The sequence below is a fragment of the Bubalus bubalis genome, chromosome 8, assembly GCF_019923935.1.
Source record: "Bubalus bubalis isolate 160015118507 breed Murrah chromosome 8, NDDB_SH_1, whole genome shotgun sequence".
Classification (NCBI taxonomy): domain Eukaryota; kingdom Metazoa; phylum Chordata; class Mammalia; order Artiodactyla; family Bovidae; genus Bubalus; species Bubalus bubalis.
This window is the reverse complement of record NC_059164.1, coordinates 95,809,957-95,831,038: the sequence shown is the minus strand read 5'-3', so window position 1 is coordinate 95,831,038 and position 21,082 is coordinate 95,809,957.

Genomic DNA, 21,082 nt, shown 5'->3' with positions numbered 1-21,082 from the left:
TATATATCTCACATCTTTTTTATCCATTCATCTGTTGATGGACATTTAGGTTGCTACCATGAATAGTGCTAAACATAAGGGTGAATGTATCTTTTTGAATTAGAGTTTTCTCTAGATGTGTGCCCATCATATGTCAAAGGTTGCAGTTCAGAAATGTCACTTTCAAGGAATGGGAAGTACACTTATAGGTCAAACACTTGCACTTATTTCTACTCCCTCACACCAGAGAGTTCCTGTTCCCCCCCACCCCTACCTTTTCCATCCTGGACACCCTCAGGCATCCAGAAGAAAAACTGTGTGAGGAGCCACAATGCAAGGCAGCCATGTGCAAGCCAGAAGTGAGGTTTCACTAGGAGTCATGATCTGGGACTTCCATCCCTCAGAACCGTGGGAAAAATATTTCTATTGTTTAAGCTACTCAGTCTGTGGTATTTTGCTATGACAGCTCTGAGCTAAGATGCACTGAGGCACATCATGAATTTTCAAAATGCCGTAAAAAACAGCCTAAAGCTGAGAGAGACAGAGAGTAATGGAAGAGGAAGGGAGAGAGAGGAGAATATGAAAGAGCAGTGGTGGCATCGTCTCATCAGCAGTTAGACGACCACTGAACACTGACTTCAGACTTCTGAGGAAAATTGTTTAGAAACAATAATTCTATACCTAGCCAAACTACCTCTAGCATGAGAATATGTGGTCGTTAATTTTAGTGGCAACTTGATTAAGCTAAAGGTGCCTAGGTAGCTGGTAAAGCATTATTTCTGAGTGTATATGTGAGGGTGTTTCCAGAAGAGATTAGGGTTTGAATCTGCAGACTGAGTAAAGAACATTGCCCTTACCAGTGCAAGGGAACATCATCTCAGTCATTGAAGGAAGGAAAGGAAGGATGACTTTGCTCTCTTTCTTGAGTTTGGACAGCTATGTATTCCTGCTCTCAGACACCAGAATTCCTGGATCTTGGGCTTTCAGAATTGGACTAGAAGTACACCTCTGGCTTCCCTGGATCTTCAGCTTGCAGATAGCAGATCATGAGATTTCTTAGCCTCCACAATCATGTGAGCCAATCTCTCTCTCTCTCTCTCTCTCTCTCTCTCTATATATATATATATATATGTTATATTTCTCTGGAGAACCCTGGCTAATATAAGATAGAATACATTTTTAGAAATGCCTGCCTTATACACTTAACCCATGTGTATCCTTGGTCAGGAAGCTGCTATACAATAGATTCCACAAGTGAAAGTGAAAGTCACTCAGTCATGTTCGACTCTTTGCAATCCCATGGACTATACTCATGGAATTCTTGAAGCCAGAATACTGGAGTAGGTAGCTGTTCCCTTCTCCAGGGGATCTTTCCAACCCAGGGATTGAACCCCAGTCTTCGGCATTGCAGGAAGATTCTTTACTAGCTGAGCCACCAGGGAAGCCTATATTCCATAAGGATGAGAATAACTGAGCAGGATTAGGGAGCTTCATATGGTGTTAGAAAAAGAGGAAAGAGAGTTTTAAGAGGGAAATCTAGAAGAAAAGTATGAAATGGATAAATTACCAAATGCGTTTAAACATATCAAAAAGAGATGTTCTGGTAGAGGGTTTGGAAAGAAATTAGTGAGGAGCACATAAAAATGAAGCACATCGGAAAACATGGCAATTACTTATTGGAGGAAAAGCAAAAAACCTGTACAGAAATAGAAATGTAATCATATACTACATTGATCAGCTGTGAATATAATAGAGTAAAAACAAGAAAAACAATGAAAATTGTGATATAACAATATTGGGAGAATGAAGAGAGGAAAAGTATGTATGTGTGTAAAAGATCTAAACCCTCATCTTCTATGGTAGCAAGTCAATAAACATCTAACAGTTAAAATCATCAACAAATAGAAGCATATTCAGGTTATTTAGGATTTAAAAGTACAAGCCAGAAGGTGATGGTGATGGATGAAGAAAGGAGATATCATTCTGTGGTATAACCCTCGAGTAACATTTTGTATACTTTATAGTGCTTTGATAAAATTTAAGCTAAATCTGTTAGAAAGTCAGAAATAATACTTTTGTAGATATTTGGAGATGAGACTGGTGAAGCATTAAGTGGAAGCAGAGAAGGAAGTCAGGAGGCACTGCAGTTATCTGAGCATCATGGGTTGGCTTCCAACTTGCAGGCTAATTGTTGAGGAGGATCCTTGGGGTCAGCACCTGTGGAAGGGAGGGGGTGGAAGCAGGAATGGGCAGAAGAAAATGTCTTTCTATGATGCAGGTCCAACAACAGCTGACCCCACAGGGAGCTCTGGAGCTACAATAGCTCTTTGGAGTTCTCCCGAGTTGGGCTGAGATAGATGAGCCTGGAGTAAGACAGTTCTCTGCAGCTGAAGCACTTCCTAAGGGTTGGGCACCAGCAGCATCCCCAGAGCTGGGGCCACAAGGCTTTTATAGAAGGAGAACCTGAACTGTGCATGACCATCTCCACTACTTATGTTTCTACAGAAGACAGGCAATGATGAAGGTTCAGCTAGGTTATGGCAGTGGGAATATGGAGGAAGGAACAGATTTCAGAGGTAATTAGGAGATAAAGCCTAATGACGTGCTGAGAGATTGGCTGTAGTAAGTGAAAAGAAAGTGAGTTAGGACCATATGGTATACCTCCAGGTTTATTGCTGGATGGATGGTGATGCTGGCTGGATTCACACAGAGAGGGCCTCTTATATAAGAGAAAAGATGATACATTCAGTTTGGGATAAGATGATTAGAAAGGCCTGTGGGGGGAGAAGGCCCCCTAGAAGCTTCTACCTCAGCTCACCCAGATATCTTCTCTTAGTTACGGATGACTTTTGTTTTCTGACCTCCACAACCAAACCTTGAATTATTGTATTGGCCAATAAGTTTGTTTGGGATTTTCTGTAAGATATTCCAGAAACACCTGAGTAAAATTCATGGCTAACCCAATATACTTCCTACTAGAAGTTCAACTCCATGAAATCAGGGATTTTTTTTTTTCTGTATCCCAGTACCTGGGGCAGATCCCAGTGTTGAGAGTGCAACACATGTAGATATTTGCTGTTGGTCAAACGTACTGTTCCTATGATTGTCTCTTTGTGTCTGGCCACCTCAATGAGAGCTCAAACTTTTTGTTGCCAGATATCACAATTTATTTAACTTCTGTCCACCCCACAGCACCCAGCATAGGGCTGGACCCACATACCAAATGCAACTGATTGATGAGCATCCAAGTGGTCTCAGGTCTAGGACTCCATCCACCTCACTCTGCCTCCCAACCTGTTCTCACCTTTCATGATGGTCTCTCTGGTGCTTGGGTAGACCAAATGCTCTGCAGGATCTATATGAATGGTGTGAAAAGATGGTGTCCAGAGAGGGCAGAAGGATCTATTTAAAATATTGCAGAATTAGCCAACTTTGTTGAAAATGAGCTCAGATTATGTACATGAGCAAGACAGGGAAGTGATATTTTTAGGGCCACAAAAATAAGAAAGGTAGAATTGGATTCCCTGATCACCATAACTCTGCTTCTTCAAGCTTTAGTCATGTGGAATACCAGGGAAGAGGAAGGGAAAGTCTTTTATTATGTGGTCATATAACCTTCAACCCAGGGAAACTCAGTTGAGTACCTTCCAACCTCTCCTGGGCCTCAGTCATTGGTCTGCACCCCACCAGGAGGTTTAGGTTCTTGTAAATTGCCTAGCCCTCACTTTTGAGATGGAAAAGGTCAGTACAGAAGGAACTTGAAGAACAAAAGAAGGAAAGATCTTGAAGGCCAAAAAACTGCTTTATGGTCAAGACTCAGTTTCTGCAATTGGAAATGCATTCATAGCATTGGCCATCCATCAGAAGGAGTCAATGGTGACCTAGAAGTAGAAGAAAGTTCCCTGGCTTAGGCTATTTGTTCCTCTCTTGGACCCCCTGTACGCATGCTTATTATTCATGCTTGCTCATGGACTGACCTTGAGGGAGGTGGATTTCTCAAGGTTTATGGCGAAGGTGATTCTAAGAGTAGTGGACAGGCTATGGATAGCTTCTATACCATAGCCCTCAACAATTTGCTGGACTGGTATTTCATCTTTGTCACTAAACACCAAATCAGCAACCTGTGAGTTTTATGGACCAAGTTCACGACTTATATTAGAATATAGGAATTGTAGTTTCTAGATTCATGCTTCCTTTATCAAGATTGATTAACTCTCAGATGTAACTTCCTGTGCGAAGTAGGGCTTGGAGTTTGAATTGGTTTCCAGGTAATGAAAGCAACTCTGCAGTCCATATTCTTCAAACCCCTGGAATGCCTGGTATGAACATTTAGGATGACTATTTGATGTGGGGTCTGTGATCTGTGCCTGTGGAGCAGGGATTGACTTTTTCAGTGTAAAGAGACAGAAGCTACAGCCATGTAAGCTAATCAGCAGGTTTTGCTTACAGTCAGGGACTAGAATCTTTCTATACGTTGGATGTGCTGTGGTTGTAATGAATACTCCACCACCATAACCACCAGTGGTTGCTGCCACTATGGTGGGCACATCTAAGAACCTCAGCAGTGAGGGTAGTAGAAGGAGCATCGACACTTGGAGCCTGAAGATGTGCTTCTAATCCTGTAGCTGCCCTTGACTAGCTGTGTGACATTCAGCATGTCCCATGACTTCTCTGAAATTCAATTTTTATTGAAAGAATGAGAATCAGTCTTGATTGCATCACAGTGGGTTCTGAGGATTGGATGAGACAGTATAAGGGAAAGTGCTTTATAAACTGTAAATTGCTGTGCAGCCAATATGCTATAAGTGTTGCTGATTGCAATGCGAAGACCTGGCTTCCTTTTTTCTCTCATTCTCTGGATATTAAGTGCCTGTTCTGTGTCTGATGCTAAGCCAGGTTCTGGGAATACAATGGGCTGAAAGCAATGAAGTCTCCAGTTTCACGGGCTTGTGGTGCAGTGTTAGCATTCCCACATCCAGAAAGGCTGGCCTGGCACCTTTGGGTGTGCTGCTGCACACTCTTGGGCTTGCTTCCTACTAGACCTTTGGATGGGTGGGCCATCTGGAAAGACCTTCAGAGAGAAGATCTTCGAACTGTGCTCAGGGAGAAATCACATGGGTTAGGGGTGGAGGAAGCAGAAGGGACTCCGAGTCCCACTCTCTGCCTTCAGCTAGCTTGCTCCTCTTTTCCTGCTTTATATCACTGTGTGAAGATTGCTCCTTTGGTGAGAGGAGCTGGACAGCCTGGCTCCTTGATCTTTTCTAACTTTTACTTCTGACTCATGGGTGAGCCTCTTTCAAAGTCTCTTTCTTCTCTTCCCAGTGGTAGCCAGAGACAGAGATGGCTGGTTGCCATTATTGGGATGGAACCAGGAAATGATGGTTTTAATCTGAATAGTCATATAGAATAGGGAAGGGACTGGGTGGGTGACAAGTCACCTGGAGGGGTGGGGTGGCTTCCTTCCATAGCCACAGGACAGCAGCCTGGACAGTTACCCTGCTGGGACTGTGCTTCACATGAAACGCTGGGTCTGACTCCCCTTATGGCAGTTTCCCTTCGCTGCAGACAGCCATCCTCAGTAGGTAACCTGGTGATCAAGTGGTGGCCTCACCCCCGGCCCCAAACTCATGGGCAGCATTCTAACAGCAAATGGCATTCTGAGTTGTCTTTGACCTTGGATAAAATGCTTCTTCAGTGTCTAGGCTCTCTGTGATGACTGACCTTGAGAGCTGACAGGACATTTTAACAGAACAGAGTCCCCTAGGCCAAGTGCTGACCAACAGCCAGCTTCCCCAGTGGGAAACTCAGGCCACAGTGGGAACCAGAAAATGGACAAAATCCTTTTGGTAGCCAAATTGTGCAATATTTCAGACTGTTTTGTTTGTTTGTTTTGCCTTCAGCTAGCTCCTCATCATTTAGAGATTTCCCAAGATGAAATATTCTGCCCTGGGAAATTGTCCCCCAAACCTAGGAAACTTCCTTGATTTTTAGCATCCACGATCATTTTAATGAGTTAGTTCTCATTATATTATATTAGCATCCTAATGGCTGCCGTGATAACCTCTCCCCTCCCCCTCAATGCTCAAACATGCTAGAAATGTGGTCTTGTTTAAATCAAAATGGGCTTGGATTGATAAGTGCCTCTTCTCCAAGCAGTTATTCAAGGACCCAGGCATCTTTCCTGCTATGGCTCTGCCATCTTGAAAATGAGACTTCTAGGCTCACCAGGCTTATTTGCATCCAGCCAGTAGGGGGGAAAAAGAGCCTGAAAGATAGTGGGTGGAAAGTTTTTATAGGTTAGTATGGGAAGTGGTACATATCCCCCCACTTAGGTTTTCATGGCTAAAATCCAGTAATAAAGCTCTACCTAACTGCAAAGCAGTCTGGGAAATGTAGTTTCCCTGTGTGTCCAAAAGAGGAGATTTGGTGGACAGCTAGCAGTCCTTGCCACGGCCATCTGCTGAGGGTATGTCTCTGTTTACTGGGGGCAAGAAATACAGCACAGTGAGGAAAACCTGTCTTAGAGAGTAGCAACATCACTGACCTTCCACATTCAAACCACTACAGGGTGAAATAAAACAATAGCGGGAGATTATTTTCACTCATCTGGTCAGCAATCATTTTAAAGTTTGATGGTGATGACAGGGGTTTACAGAAGCTGATTCTCTCACACAGTACTTGTGGGAGAATAAATTGGTGCAACCACTTTGAAGAGTTATTTGTCAGTGTCTGTGAAAATTTAAGTGTTCATACCCTTTGACCCAGCAATTTGATTTCTCACTGTTTTTCCTAGAGTGGGACTCTCTTAAGTGTATAGTGAAGCATGAATAAGATGCTGATTGCTAGTGATGTACATAAACCAAAAGATTAAAAACCATGTACATAGCTAGTAGTAGGGGACTAGGTAAGTAAACTATAGCACATTGAGAATGAAAGCAATGTGAAAGTCACTCAGTCGTGTCCTACTCTTTGTGACCTCATGGACTATATACAGTTTATGGAATTCTCCAGGTCAGAATACTGGAGTGGGTAGCTGTTCCCTTTTCCAGGGGATCTTCCCAACCCAGGGATTGAACCCAAGTCTCCCACATTGCAGGTGGGTTCTTTACCAGCTGAGCCACCAGGGAAGCCTAAGAATACTGGAGTCAGTAGCCTATCCCTTCTCCAGCAGATCTTCCCAACCCAGAATCAAACCGGGGTCTCCTGCATTGCAGATGGATTCTTTACCAGCTGAGCTATCAGGTGGTATGGAATACTATGAATGCTTAAAAATATAAGGTAGATTTATACAGATGAACATGGAAAGGGCTTTAAGACATTCCAAAAGAAAATGTAAGTCACAGAGCACCAGTAATAAATTATACCATTTATAGACATGAAGACTAGATAAAACTATAAATGTCTCTAGGTACATATACATTTATATGTAAAAGTGTAGGAAAAGATCTGGAAGGGTACAAACCAGGGAAAGTTGCTGCCTTTCAGGAGAAGACTGGGTCTCAGATCATAACCAAGGGGATTTTGGTTTTTATTGTTGGGATTTTAATCATTGTAAAGCATCATTCATATACTAATTATGTAATTAAAAACAAATAAAAATAAGGAAATGACTAAAGTGAGAAAACAAATTAAAAAGTCTAAGTATGTTGGATTTGAAAATATAAATAACGATGTTACTTATACTTTTTATTGTTATCATAATGTTTTACGATCTTAAACAAAGACACAAAAACAATCAAGAATCCTCTCACAAATCCTACTTGTCCCAGTTTCGCTCCCCAAATCACAGGAGTTCTTGGGATTAGGATCTCACACATACTGAGTGTGTCATGCAATTTTTCAGAACCAGGAGGAGTGAGGGTGGCCCTGGAAACTTGAACACATTTACCAACAAAAAAGAGAACACCGTTGACATGGAGTGTTGCTGTTGGCCAGCAGTTGTCAAATTCGACTCCAGTTGGAGTGAGAGGTTCCATAGCTGAGATGAAAGAGCTGGTCACATGTATTTGTTTCGTTTCTGAATATGTCAGACACTGTCCTAGGAACTGAAACAGAGCAACAAATAAGATAGTCATTGCCACTTCCCCTGTGGAGTTTACCGTCTAGAGATGTCCTCCTAATTTACAGAAAGCATTAATGCACAGAATTTTCTCCATTTTCAGATTTGCTCCCATAAACTTTCCCTTTGATTTTTCATATCGCTTATGTAACCAGTAAGCACAGACAATTGTGATAAGGATGAAAGTGAAAGTGTTAGTCGCTCAGTCATGTCTGATTCTTTGAGACCCCATGGACTGTAGCCCACGGGCTCCTCTGTCCATCGGATTCTCCAGGCAAGAATACTGTGGAGTGGGTTGCCTTGCCTTGGTCCATGGGATCTTCCCCACCCAGGGATTGAACCTGGGTCTCCTGCATTGCAGGCAGATTCTTTACCTTCTGAGCCACCAGGGAAGCCAATAAGGATGAGCCAGTTGCAAAAGAGTATTAACAGGGAAATTCAGAAATAGTTTTTTAATGTTTAATTTAACAATGAATCTTTTCAGACATGTATGCCTGGATATGATATTATATTTCATATACATGACTTAGATAACATTGTCTCCTACTAAGATTATTATTTATATTATTATTTATTATATTATTTATATTATTATTATTTTAAAATAGAATAAAAATACAAATATCTTCTGGGGCTATATGGTGAGCATCATCATTTCTAGGCTTGATACTACCTGAAAAATGTTTGAAAACCACTGACGTATACTTGGATCTTTGGCAGAGTTGTTTATTTTTCCTAAGGATCCAAAGCAGGCAGAAATTTGTTGTGAAGCAGCCTTTCTGGGATTTACACTTCCCTGGCATTTTCCTGGAGTTCTGAGTCATTTCCTTCTGAGCCACAGCTTGTCTAGTCACCAGGCAGCGTCTGGGTCATAGAAACAGTCTAACAAATTTTAAAATTTTTCAAATAGATTCTGTCCTGTTCTTCTTGCATTTCTTAATGCCATCATGCCCACAGTGATACACCTTAAATCTACTTTTCTTTGCTATTCACTTTGCTCTTGCCAGGACAGCTATTCAAAAACTGTCTTCTTAACCTCAGCTTTCTGCTTCTTTCTCTCTCCTCTGTTTCTCATAATCATGCATCACAAAAATCCAAAGCACTGGTCTTGCCAGAGGGAGCCTGGCCTTGAGGAGAAGATGGAAAGAGCGGGAGGCAGGCAAAGATAGGCAAGACTAGAGGGCAGCAGGGAGGGAATGCCAGAGAACAGCCATAACTTAATAATTACTCTCCTATCACACAATCATCTGTTTATTTAGTCAATAAGTATTTATTAAGCACTAAGTGCCAGGCCCAGGGGATATAAGGGTAAACCAGATGAACACAGCCTCTGCTTTCATGAAGCTTTGCCTGATGAGACACAGAGAAGGGTAAGTAGCCATTTACAGCACACTGGGTTGGGTTCCATGGCACATGGTACTCCATATGTTGAGTACCAGCAGTGATGAGGACCAGTGATGAGTTGTGCACCATGAGTGATGAGTTGTGTACCGCAATGCATGATGAGCACTCCATCGTGTGTTGAGTACTGGCAGTGCAGGGCACTATGGGCTCTTGTGGACCGGGGCAGAGGCGGGAGGAAAAGCTTCCTAAGAAGGCTAGATAGCACACCAAGAAGCAAGAGGCTGTCAGTTGTCCACTAATATTCATTCTTTTTTTCTTCCTTTAATAAAGTGTGTTAATTGCTCAGCCGTGTCTGATTCTTTGCACACCCATGGACTGTAGCCTGCCAGACTCCTCCATTCATGGGATTCTTTAGGCAAGAATACCGGTGTGGGTTGTGCACTTCCTTCTCCATCCTTTAATAAAAGCATGTCCAAAAGCATGTCTGCCCCGCTGGAGATTATCTTTCCCAGGGTTCCTTGCAGCTTAACTGCAGCTATGTGACTAAATTTAGGTCATGAGATCTAAGCAGCAGTGACGTGTGCTACTTCTGGTTTCTGGGATGTGCCTTCCGTCTCCTATTCCTATTGTCTGAAAAGTGGTGGTAACTGGGACAGCCATCTTAGGCCATGAGAGGGAAGCTCAATGGTGAAGGTAGCCAAGGAGAAAAGTAAAATGAACCAGAAAAAGTACTGCACAGCAGAGCTGCCTGACCAGCCCAAGACCTGTAGATTGTTATGTGGGAAAGAATAGACAAAGTATATCTGGTGGAAGCTACTGTTATTTAGTCTCTATTAGGGCAGCTAGACCAATATATCAAGCCTTATATCAGGTTTAAAAGTGTAAAAGGTTTAACTGAGTTTCAAATTCAAAATCTCCTCTTCTTAACCACTTAGGATGCCATAGTGTAATTCAGGAACAGTCCTTGCATCAGCTGATCTGGGAGGCGTGTGAGAAATGGGCTGTTTAGAGCCAATGAAAAGGTAGCTTCAGTAATATAGGTACTTTTCCAATTTAATTCTCCTGAAATTTTCTTAAAGACAAAGATCTACAGCCTTAGGAGCTAAAAGAGTAACTTGAAGGAGAAGGATTTATGTATCTGGCTCCAAACTGAACTTATTTCTATTAGCAAGACACAGGACATGGAGAAACCAGGAACATAGTCATTTTTCACCCCCTGTCTTGGAATTCTTCTGGCCAGCATCCAGGGAGGGGTTTTGGATTACAGTGATCACTGCCCCTCAATTCCTGGGCACGTCTGCTCAGGTGGCACCCCATTGGTCTCCAGGTTCGCTTGTCACACCCTGGGCCATTTCTTACGTCTTGACTCTTAGCTCAGTGCCCTACTCTTTCTTCCTTGATGGTACAGTGGCTGCCTGTCACTACTGTCTCAGCAATGCAAGTTGGGAGAGACCAGCCCTCAGAGGCAAAGTAGACAAACTCAGGACCATGATGTCATCTGGTTCATTATAGAGAGGATCAGTCAAGACAAGTTAGGTTGTGCTGCAATAACAAACAACCCCCCAAACTCAAATCCAGTGTGGTTCAGCAGTATCTGTAATATAACCACTTGAGGGTTCCCAGAGGACCATCCACAATACCACATTTCAACATGAGGCTTCAGGCTTTTTTGGTGGCAAGAGAAGGGAGAGCATGGAGCATCATGGTTCCTGGTGCTCCCAGGCAGAAGTGAGTCATTTTTTGGACATGCCAGTCACATAGCCACTCCTACCTTCAAGGACTGGGGTTCGAAATCTTCCCATGTGTATCTGGAAGATAAGGGGAACTGCAAATGTTGATGAGCAGCAGCAATGCCCACCTCAGAGACTACACTATGAGAAGGCTGATGGGGGAATAGGAAGTCTGCAAAGTGGGCATGCATCCCAGGAGGTATACATGATCCACTGGGAGAAGGAAGAACATAGTGGTCCTTCCAGTTATATTTATTCTTTATCCTCTCATTTTTAAATGTCTATTTTTTGAACATGTCTATTATACCTATTATAATGAGCATGTCTATTTATAAAGTGCATAATGTATATGTAGTGGTACATGATTATAATTTATAAGTAAATAAATATGCATACACTGGGGGTGGATGCTCAAAAAAGCTTTGTGGATGGAGCAAGCAATCAGAAATGTTGGATGACCACTGAGCCAGAGAATGGGACGAAAAAAACCTTAGGCTGTGAGTGCCAAAGGCTCTTTGAAAATGGGGCCTGGAGCCTTTAGCCGCAAAGTGACTCTGATTTCCTTGGCTGTGAAATTCCAATCATGACTCACCTTTCAGAAGCTTCTGGGATTCATACCTGAAAAGTCCTTAAAGAAAAGAGACAGAGACAGGATAAAATTAGGTTGAATAACTTTTCACTGCCCTTGCCTGTAGCCAGCAAATGCAAAAGCAGCTGCAGGGCTTTGCAGAAGGACTACAGAAAGGCAGCGTGCATTCATGGCATATTAGGGTGCATGGTACATGGGGTGGGCGTGCTGGGTGTGTGGTAGTGATCAATGTCAGGTAGAGACTGCTGTCTCGGTTGGAAGAGCCAGGGGAAAATATAACAGGGGACTCCATGCATTATCTGCCATTGCTTTCCCCAGAGAGACTGAAAATCTTTGAAAGGTTTGCTCTAGGGAAAGAGTGTTACTGGATAAGTCTGGCTGATGGAGAGAAAGAGGAGGTGGAGGGCGGGGGTGGGTGGGTACAGGGAGAGGGAGAGAAAATAAATGCATGCATTTGTGTTTGTGTTGTGTGTGTTTGTGTGCACACGTGCATGTTTGTATATCTGTTAGGTTTTCTTCCTCTGTTTAAAGTAGGGTACCCCAGCCCTTCTAAAGAGAAGGGAAAGAAGACCACAGAGGGGGGAGACTGGTGCAGGGAATAAGCGGCAGGTGCCAGTGGGAGAGAAAGCGTCAGAAGACAGATCTGAAGGTAAACAGCAGAAATGACTATTTGTTGTAGCCAAAGCCGGCAGCAGACCAGGAGATGAAAGCCTGTAATCCGGAAGCCTTAGGAAACTGTTCAGACCAGGGTACCCGTGACAGCCTGCTGGTGGGCACAAGCAGCCCCACACTCAGCCAGGGGCATGGGCTGCCCAGCGTCTCCACACGCCCAGCCAGGGCAGAGATGCTGAGAACTTGACGTCTGTTCACAAAGCAGCATCATTTCCTCTTCAAGTCCCGCCCTCCCTCTCCTCCCCCTCCCACCTGTGTGGAGGACACCAGCAATTTTCCAGTCATCCAAACTCGAACCCTTAGCCATCTCCCCAACACTCACCCACTTCTCATTGAATCAGGTGTTGACCCTGACCATTTCACTTCTCACACGGGTCCCTCCACTTCCTCCCTGTGCCTTCTTCCCAGATCAGGAAGGGGGCAAAAAACTAACCTTGCATGTTATAAAACCCTGTACTAATAGTATTTCTCAGGATTCTAAACTTTAGTTGCATGGAACAGAAACCAGCATTCTACAAGAGAGGAAGAGGAGAGAGATTTTAGTTTAAGCTTAAAGGACATTCCGAGGGCAGGATTTCAGGGGAGCTCAGAAGAGTCTGGAAGCTGGAAGCTGAGAGCCGGTGGTACCCAGACAGCCCTCTCATAGCCTCCAGTGCTCTCTCTTGGCACCTCTGTCTCCCTCTTCATCCTCTGCAGCTTGCTTTTCTCTGCTGCTCAGCTCCTGGTGGGAGGCGCCTCCCTGCATCTCCCTAGTGTTTACATCTCCTTCATTAAAGAGACCTGAGTAAACTAACTAGCCTCAGATTTCCTTGACAGCTTCCTATTAGCCAAGTCGGGCCAGGTGCCTCTGTCCTGGAAGTGTGGCCAGGCAGGGGTCATTATGTACAGTGGTAGCTGCAGGGGACCATGTCTGTGACCTCCAGCCTTGCCTCGGTACTGTCCCTGCCAGTCTCACGCTGATAACCTCTGCCCTTGACCGTGTTCCTGCAATCTTCCGTACCTCCCACTTTTGAGCTTATACTGATAACTCACATTATGAAAACCATAGTATTAAATATGCCCATTCAAACTTCAGCCTCTGCCACATCCTGTTATCTTCCCTGGGTGGGTCCGCCCTTGCCCAAGCACGCCCCACCTGAGTGCACTGGCCTCTGAACCCTTGAAGTGTGGCCAGCCCAAACTGAGATGTACAGAAGGTGTCAAAGACACACCGTGTTTTTAATACTTAGGGAACAGAATGTGAAACATCTCATTAATGATTGTTTATATTGATCATGTGTTGGAATGTTTTGGATATATGGAATTAGATAAAATGTAATATTAAAATTAATTTCCCTTGTTTCTTTTCGCTTTTTAAAATGTTGATACTAGAAAATTTAACATTACCTACGTGGCTCACATGTCATTTCCGCTGCACAGTGCTGACCTAAGCCGCAGTCTTGGGAAAGGCCTGGGTTTTCTCAGGCGCTGCCTTTATTCAGATTGCTTCTCCCTCCAGGAAGGCTTGTCCATCTTCCACTACCCAGCTCCTACCCATCCTGCAAAACCTCCCCTTCAGTGCTGCCCTGTGAAGCTCCATGTCTAAGATACTTCTGCCGGTAGGTATTTACATTCAGAACTGTTGAACTTCTTTCTTTTAGTTTTACTTTTCTATATTTTAAAATATACTTTTGGCCCATTCTACCTTCATTGTAATTATAGTATGTGTGTGTTATCCTCTGTAACAGGGGTCCCAGCCTCTGGGATCTAATGCCTGATAATATGAGGTGGAATTGATATAATTGCAAAATGAAAATATCTCCTACCATATCAATAATCAAGAAATGTTACAGCCAGCAGCAATTTCTGGCCTCCAGATGTGAATGAGGGCTCCCAAAATTGCAATCCAGTGGATGCTGGATAGCTGAGGAGCTGGGGGAATGCAAGAAGCAGCGATCTGCCAATCCTTAAGGAGAACAAGAAAACAGGGTCGGCCCCAGAGAGCTGAGGTACGTAAGCAAGGAATGAATTCAGTGAGCCCAGAGGCTTGCATCTTCCCACACAAGGAATGCTAAATTCCTTAACTTGATAGCTGATCTTTAATGTTCAGAGTGCTTGCTCCCTTTGTTGCAAACTTGTTTATAGGCTGATTTCCCCTCCTGCCTCCTTAGAGCAGTTTTCTCAGAGCTACTGAGATGCTGCCTCCCAGGCTCGAAGTCCTGAACATTCCCACCAAATAAAATAACTCTGCTTTCAGGTTGTGAGTGTATTTTTTTAGTCAACATAATAATAGAAATAAAGTGCACACTAAATGCAATGTGCATGAATCATCTCCAAACCAGCCTCTCCCACCCCGTCCACGGAAAAACTGTCTTCCGTGAAACTGGGCCCTGGTGCCAAAAAGGCTGGGGACTGCTGCCATATATTCTATTGTAGGTCCTTGCGGCCATGCTTCATTTATTTGTCTATTCCAGATATAGACACCCAATAAGCACCTATAACTGACTGGATATACAAAGTCTGTGAAAGAAAATCACCCTTACTACAGATTGGTTATTGTGAGCTCAGATGAAGCTTTTGTCCTGGTCTGTTTTCCTTTCTTCCCATCACTCCCTCCCTGACTCCCTCCCACCCCACTCATTGTCTCTCTCTCACCTCCATCACCATCTTCGTTCAGTCATTCATTTATTCAATCAGGTATTTAATGGCACTTTGTTGCACCTGGTACTGGTAAATACAGGTGAATCAAGAGATATGGTCTCTGCCTTAATAGAAAAGGGAAAAAGTGTTAGTCACTCAGTCGTGCCCGACTCTTTGCAATCCCATGGACTGCAGCCCTCCAGGCTCCCCTGTCCATGGGATTTTCCAGACAGGGATACTGGAGTGATTTGCCATTTCCTTCTCCAGAGGATCTTCCAACCCGGGGATCGAACCTGAGTCTCCTGCACTGCAGGCAGATTCTTTACCGACTGAGCTACCAGGGTAGCAATATAAAGGTCTCCGCCTTAGTGGAAATTATAGTCTAACGAGGGGAAGAATGATAAAGGTGAGTAAGACCACATTTATGAACTGTGATATGGAGGATTCAGGAAAGGAACCAGGAGGTGGGTGGGGGGCAGGTTGACTTAGATTCATGGTCAATTTAAGCTGACAACATTTAAGCCGAGGAGTCATCTGTGCATAGAGCAGAAGTGGGAGGGGGCCCAGACAGGGTGAATCTGGTGGGGGAAGACCCAGGGATGGAGAAGAAGAGCTGCCCGAGGCCAAGGACATTATCTCTGCAGTTCCAAGCTCTGGATGGTGGGACGAATCACTGGTGGGTCGGTTCCCTCAGTGTGTTCTGGGTTTATCCTTTGGAACTTGGTGAGCATCGTAAGGTACACTTGACTCTTAAAATCTCTCAAGATGCTTTTCAACAAAACATAAGCAACCAACAAAGCATCAACAAAGCACTGTTTCTCATAGTGTTACCCCTAGTGAGCAGGGGTAAAATTCATACTCCTGCTGTATGAAAGTCATGCCTATCATCTCATTTGGATGCCCTTTTGATGTGCTTTGGTGGTTCTCACACAAGGGTGAGTTTGTCCCCCTGGGGATGTTTGGTGACATCTTGGAGACATTTTTGGTTATCATGACTGCTGGGGGTGCAGATGTTGCTATTGGTCTCCAGAGAGCAGAGGTCAAGGATGCTGCAAACATCCTATAATACCCAGGACAGCCCTCCCACAACGAAGAGTTACTAGCTCAAAATGTCAAGAGTGCTGAGGCTGAGATATTCTGATATAAATATAATCAAGATATATATATTCATTTGAGTGATGGAAAGCTGAGTCTGTGGCAGAGGCTGCCAGTTGCCACCTCATATTCAATGTTTGTTCTATCCTTAGCAAAAGAAGCCCATTTTTTTTTGAGATCACAATGCTCCCAGTTAAAGGGCATGATTTCCCACTGTCCTGTGAGGTTAGGTGTGGCCATGTGGCTAAATCCTGACCACTGAGATGTCAGCAGAAGTATCTCGTCATTTAGGAAGATGGCTAGAATGGAGGTGACATGGCTTGTGGTGGTGTTGGGACACGTTGCTCTTCTTTCCTTCTTTCTGATACATAGAACATAGTATGATTGCTGGAGCTCAATCATTCAGAACACCAATGACCTTGAATATGGAAACCAGGGCCTGGAGTAGGAAATGGCAACCCATTCTAGTATTCTTGCCTGGAAAATTCTGTGGGCAGGGGAGCCTGGTGGGCTATAGCTCATGGAGTCTCAAAGAGTTGGACACGACTGAGCATACACACACACACACACACACACACACACACACACACACACACACGGAAGCCAGAAAGTGGCCTTGAGGTGACCTTGAAGATGACAGAGCACAAAGACAGAAGGAGCCTTAGTTTTCACTGGCTTCACGGAGCCCCTGGACTCTTTCCTTCCAGACATGTTTTACATGAACCAGTGAACTTCGGGTGTTCATATTTCTTATTTGAGGTTGCCATAATAGATGGTGGAACCTCCTTCTAGCTGAGAGTCAGCCAGCAAGGAGAATATAATAGGTCCATGGCACTTTCTACTCTATCTTGGGGACTCCTTTCTTACTTCTGTTCTGGTACCAGTCTCCTTGCATGCTGAATGGTCATCCAACCTCAGGTGACATTTTCACAGTTTTCCAAGTTCCAGGTCAGACTCAACTGATGGAGTGCTTTGGGTGTAGCCCATCTTCCAGGATGGCACCCCGGGTTGTTTAAAGAATTCCCTTCCTCTGGGTGTGTATTATCGCATGAGCTCAGTACATGCGAGAAGCTCAGAAGCTGTGAGTGAGCAGGTACTGAGGGATGCTCTCAGGGCCGGCTCCGCACCATCACTTTTGAAGTCGGCAGTTCTGTGCTGAAGCTTGGATTTGGAAGTGCTGAGACATGCTTGCCAAAGGCTGGAGTTTTGATGTGGAGTGGAGAAATAGCTGTTACTTTGAGGGGGAGAAAAAAACACCTTTCATTTCTTTAGGGAAAGATAAGTAATGCAACTTTGTGGTTTCTCACTTCTGATCTTCTGGAGAGCAGATGTTCCTTGAGGAATGACTGGTCCAGAGGCGACGTATTTAAGTTCGCAAACAGCACACATTGAGATGTTAGACATTTCAGCGTTGCTAAAGAAAACCACCAAGTTAAACAGCCAACTTTCCCTCTTCATTTCGTCAAGGAGATTTAAAAAAAAAATTAACTTGGCTGCTGGCGGTGGGCCTGGCTCATTTGGCAGCCTTGAGGGCGGGGGATGAGGTGGCCTTGTGATCGGGCTTGGGGACAGGAGTGACAGTCGGAGGTGAGGGGGAGAGCAGTGGCTGGAGGCAAGGAGATGCTTCCCCTCCTCTCGGGGCAGGCAGGGAACTGCTCCCATGAGTCCAGGTGCTCATCCACCTTCCACATGGCAAACCTCTGCTCTTCCAAGAGGTGTTATCTTCACGCTGAAGGGGAAATCCACTCATTTGCCATATGGGTGGTTATCTCTCAAAAGACCCATCCTCCAGGGAGGGAGAAACGGGCAGGAGAAGACTGGCTTAAGTAAACGCATAGAGAGTATTGCTTCTGATGAAAATGAATGACGCTGGGGTTTCAATGGTGTGCTTCCAGCTGGGTAAACTGCTTCTTTAGCCCTGTGACCCTCTTATCACTTCTGCCCATAGTTTTTAAAGCATGGTGGAGTCTGGATGTTGGAAGAGTTTGTTGCAGAGAGCAGGAAAGTGGAGCCTCAAGCAGCTGCAACTATCCTAGCTGTGGTGTGAATACAATGAAGTGCAGCCTTTTGTTTTTAGCGGGGGTGGGGAGTCGGGGGAATCTTTGATGCAGGGTTTGAAGAGCTGCTTCTGGAGGATGAGAGTGAGAGGTTGGGAAGATCCCTGCGAACACGCACCCGAAGCACCAGAAGTAGCAGCAGCCAGGGCAGGCCTGCCACACGAACGGCAAAGCACCACTTCCTTTTCTCAGGGGCTCCCGATGACCGTGCCCTGGGGGAGAAACTGAGGCCCAGAGAGTCACAGTGACTGGTCTCCCATCGCCTGGCAATTTCCTGGGAGGAGCAGGGCCAGCCCGGGTTCCCCCCTGGCATCTAGTTTAAGGGTTTTGTCTGTGTGATTGCCTCGGCTTCATAATATCACTTTCTACTCTGGTACTTGGATGTGGTCCATAAATGCTGTGCTATGTGAAGCTCTTTCTTAAAATAGGAAAAGGATAAGCGCCTCTGAAGGGATGGAGGGACCCTGTGAAGAGAACTGGGCATAATTACAAGTCACCCTGGTTTCACTAGTTCAAGCAGGCAGATGGTGGATAGAACCGAAGCCAGACAATTTGCACTTACCAAATTAGCACCCGTCTGTTAGTCTGCAGAAATGGGGAAAAAAAAATGGGCAACTCTCTTTTCGCCATATAAGGTAAATAAAAACCAGTGCTCACAGAGTGCTGGCCCTACAGGACGCAGAGGCAGTGTTATCCAAACTGCGCCTGTCTCGGCCACATGTTCCCCACTTCCACTGCAAGCGGGAGGCAGCCCTGAGTGATGGGAGGGACTCATACTGTGGAATCAGACAGCCAGAGGTTCAAATCCCAGCCCTGGTACTTACCATAGCTAGCGTGGCCTCTGGCAGCTTAACCGTAGCAGGGCTGTTTGCTCACCTATAAGATAGGGATAATACTATCTATGAATCCAATTCAGTAAATAAAAGCAAAACGAGCAGTGCACAGTAGGCCTCCTATAGTCATAGCCCATAAGTAAGGGCCACAAACCACACTCTCACCCCAGCTAGTCTTCGCTTATATGTGACAATGGACACAGGATAGTGGCTGAGGGACCAAGAAGTCTGTGGGGACCAGAGAAGATTCCCTAACTCCAAGACATGCCCACAAACCACACGCTCTTGACATCAGCCTCAGGAGAAGGCAGGATGGTGACTTTATACAGATGGCAGGGCTTATGATCACAATAGAGGATCTCACGTACTCTGTGGGGAACCACTGGCAATTTCGAAACAGGCTCTGTCTGTCATCATGCCTTCCACCAGCCATTACTGAGTTCCCCTACTCTATGTCAGGCCCTGATCCGGCATCAGGGAGACTGGCCCTGCTCTCAAGGAATTCAGTCTAGGTGGGAAGAAAGGTATTCAAACAAGGAATTATGATAAAACTTTAAAAGTACTGTAATTGAAGTGGAATGAATCCTACTTGGCATGAAAAGAAAGGTGTTGGGAGAGGTCATTCGTGTGGAAATGGGGTGGACCTTTTAGGGAGGATGGGGATCTTGGCAGGTAGCCACGGGGGCAGAAAGGATAACATGTGAGCAAGGCTTCAGGGTGTGACCCAAAGAGCTCTCCCTGGGATCGGTGAGCACTGTAGGGTGACAAGAGTCAGGCCACCCAAGGGTGTTGGATGTGAACTGCTGAGTGAGGCCTGCTCCCAGCCTGAACATGGGCCTGAGATAAGGGTGGGGGTGGGGGGGAGTTAGTCGGTGGAGTAAGTGACACCTTTGGTTTGCCTTTGGGAAGATCTGTTTGGCTGTGCTGGGGAGGGTGGACCATAAGCGCAAGAGTGGAGGCTAGTTTGGGGGCTATTGCAAGATCCTGGAGGGCCGGAGCCAAGGCATAAGCGCAAAAGTGGAGGCTAGTTTGGGGGCTATTGCAAGATCCTGGAGGGCCGGAGCCAAGGCAGAGGAACAGCGAGAAGAAAGACTGGCAGCCTTGGTGATGAGTTGACTTGGGGGATGAGTGACAGGAGGCTGAGGATGACTACCTATTACTCTGTTGGGTAATTAGAATTTGGGGCCAAATTTCTCTATGGTGCTTAAGTTATAATGCTTGCAGTTTTTCCATCTTTGCCCTTTGACCAGGTGTTCCTTGAATGCAGACACTAAGTCCTATTCACTCCAGTCATATCCCTCATACTAATACAAATAGAAGCCCAACAACCATAGAGTTGGGGCTTCTCTGGTGGCTCAGTGGTAAACCATCTGCCTGCCAATGCAGAAGACACAGAAGACTCAGGTTTGATCCCTGGGTTGGGAAGATCCCCTGGAGAAGGAAGTGACAACCCACTCCAGTATTCTTGCCTGGGAAATCCCATGGACAGAGGAGCCCGGTGGGCTACAGTCCATAGTGTTGCAGAGAGTCAGACACGATTTAGCAACTAAATAACAATGACCACCAAAGAGTTGACATGATGATGAATGAGTGAATGGACTGTTCATTTTGCCTTAAACTGCACACATGTGGAAGGGGTGCATGCACAACTAGCTTATTGCCGCTTCCAGCATGGTGTCTCACAGATGCCTGTCCAACGCCGTGGGATGATGGTCGTGATGACGCCGTTTTGCTCACCTTCCTCTCTCCACACATAATGCTTCCAAGCTTCCCTGGGGAATGCAGGAGGCCTAATTAATTAATGTGAGCAAAGTGTCCTGATTGGAACTTTGTGGCTGGAAGAAACCACAGGTTCAGGGAACATTTCCATTACAGAGTGCTCACTGCTCTCCTAGCTCGCAAGGGGCCCCATTAAGGCTCTTCTATCAAATCCCCTTAGCCTGGTTATGGCACTTCAGGACTATCCATCTCTCCATCTACAAAAGTTTCCCTTGATTCCTCATCTGCTTAATATAGATTTGCAGCTGCTACTCTGCTGTGCTCAGTGTTCCTCCTGGCTGGGTGGGGGAGCTCCCAGGTGAAACAGGAAGAGATCCAGGCTGGTG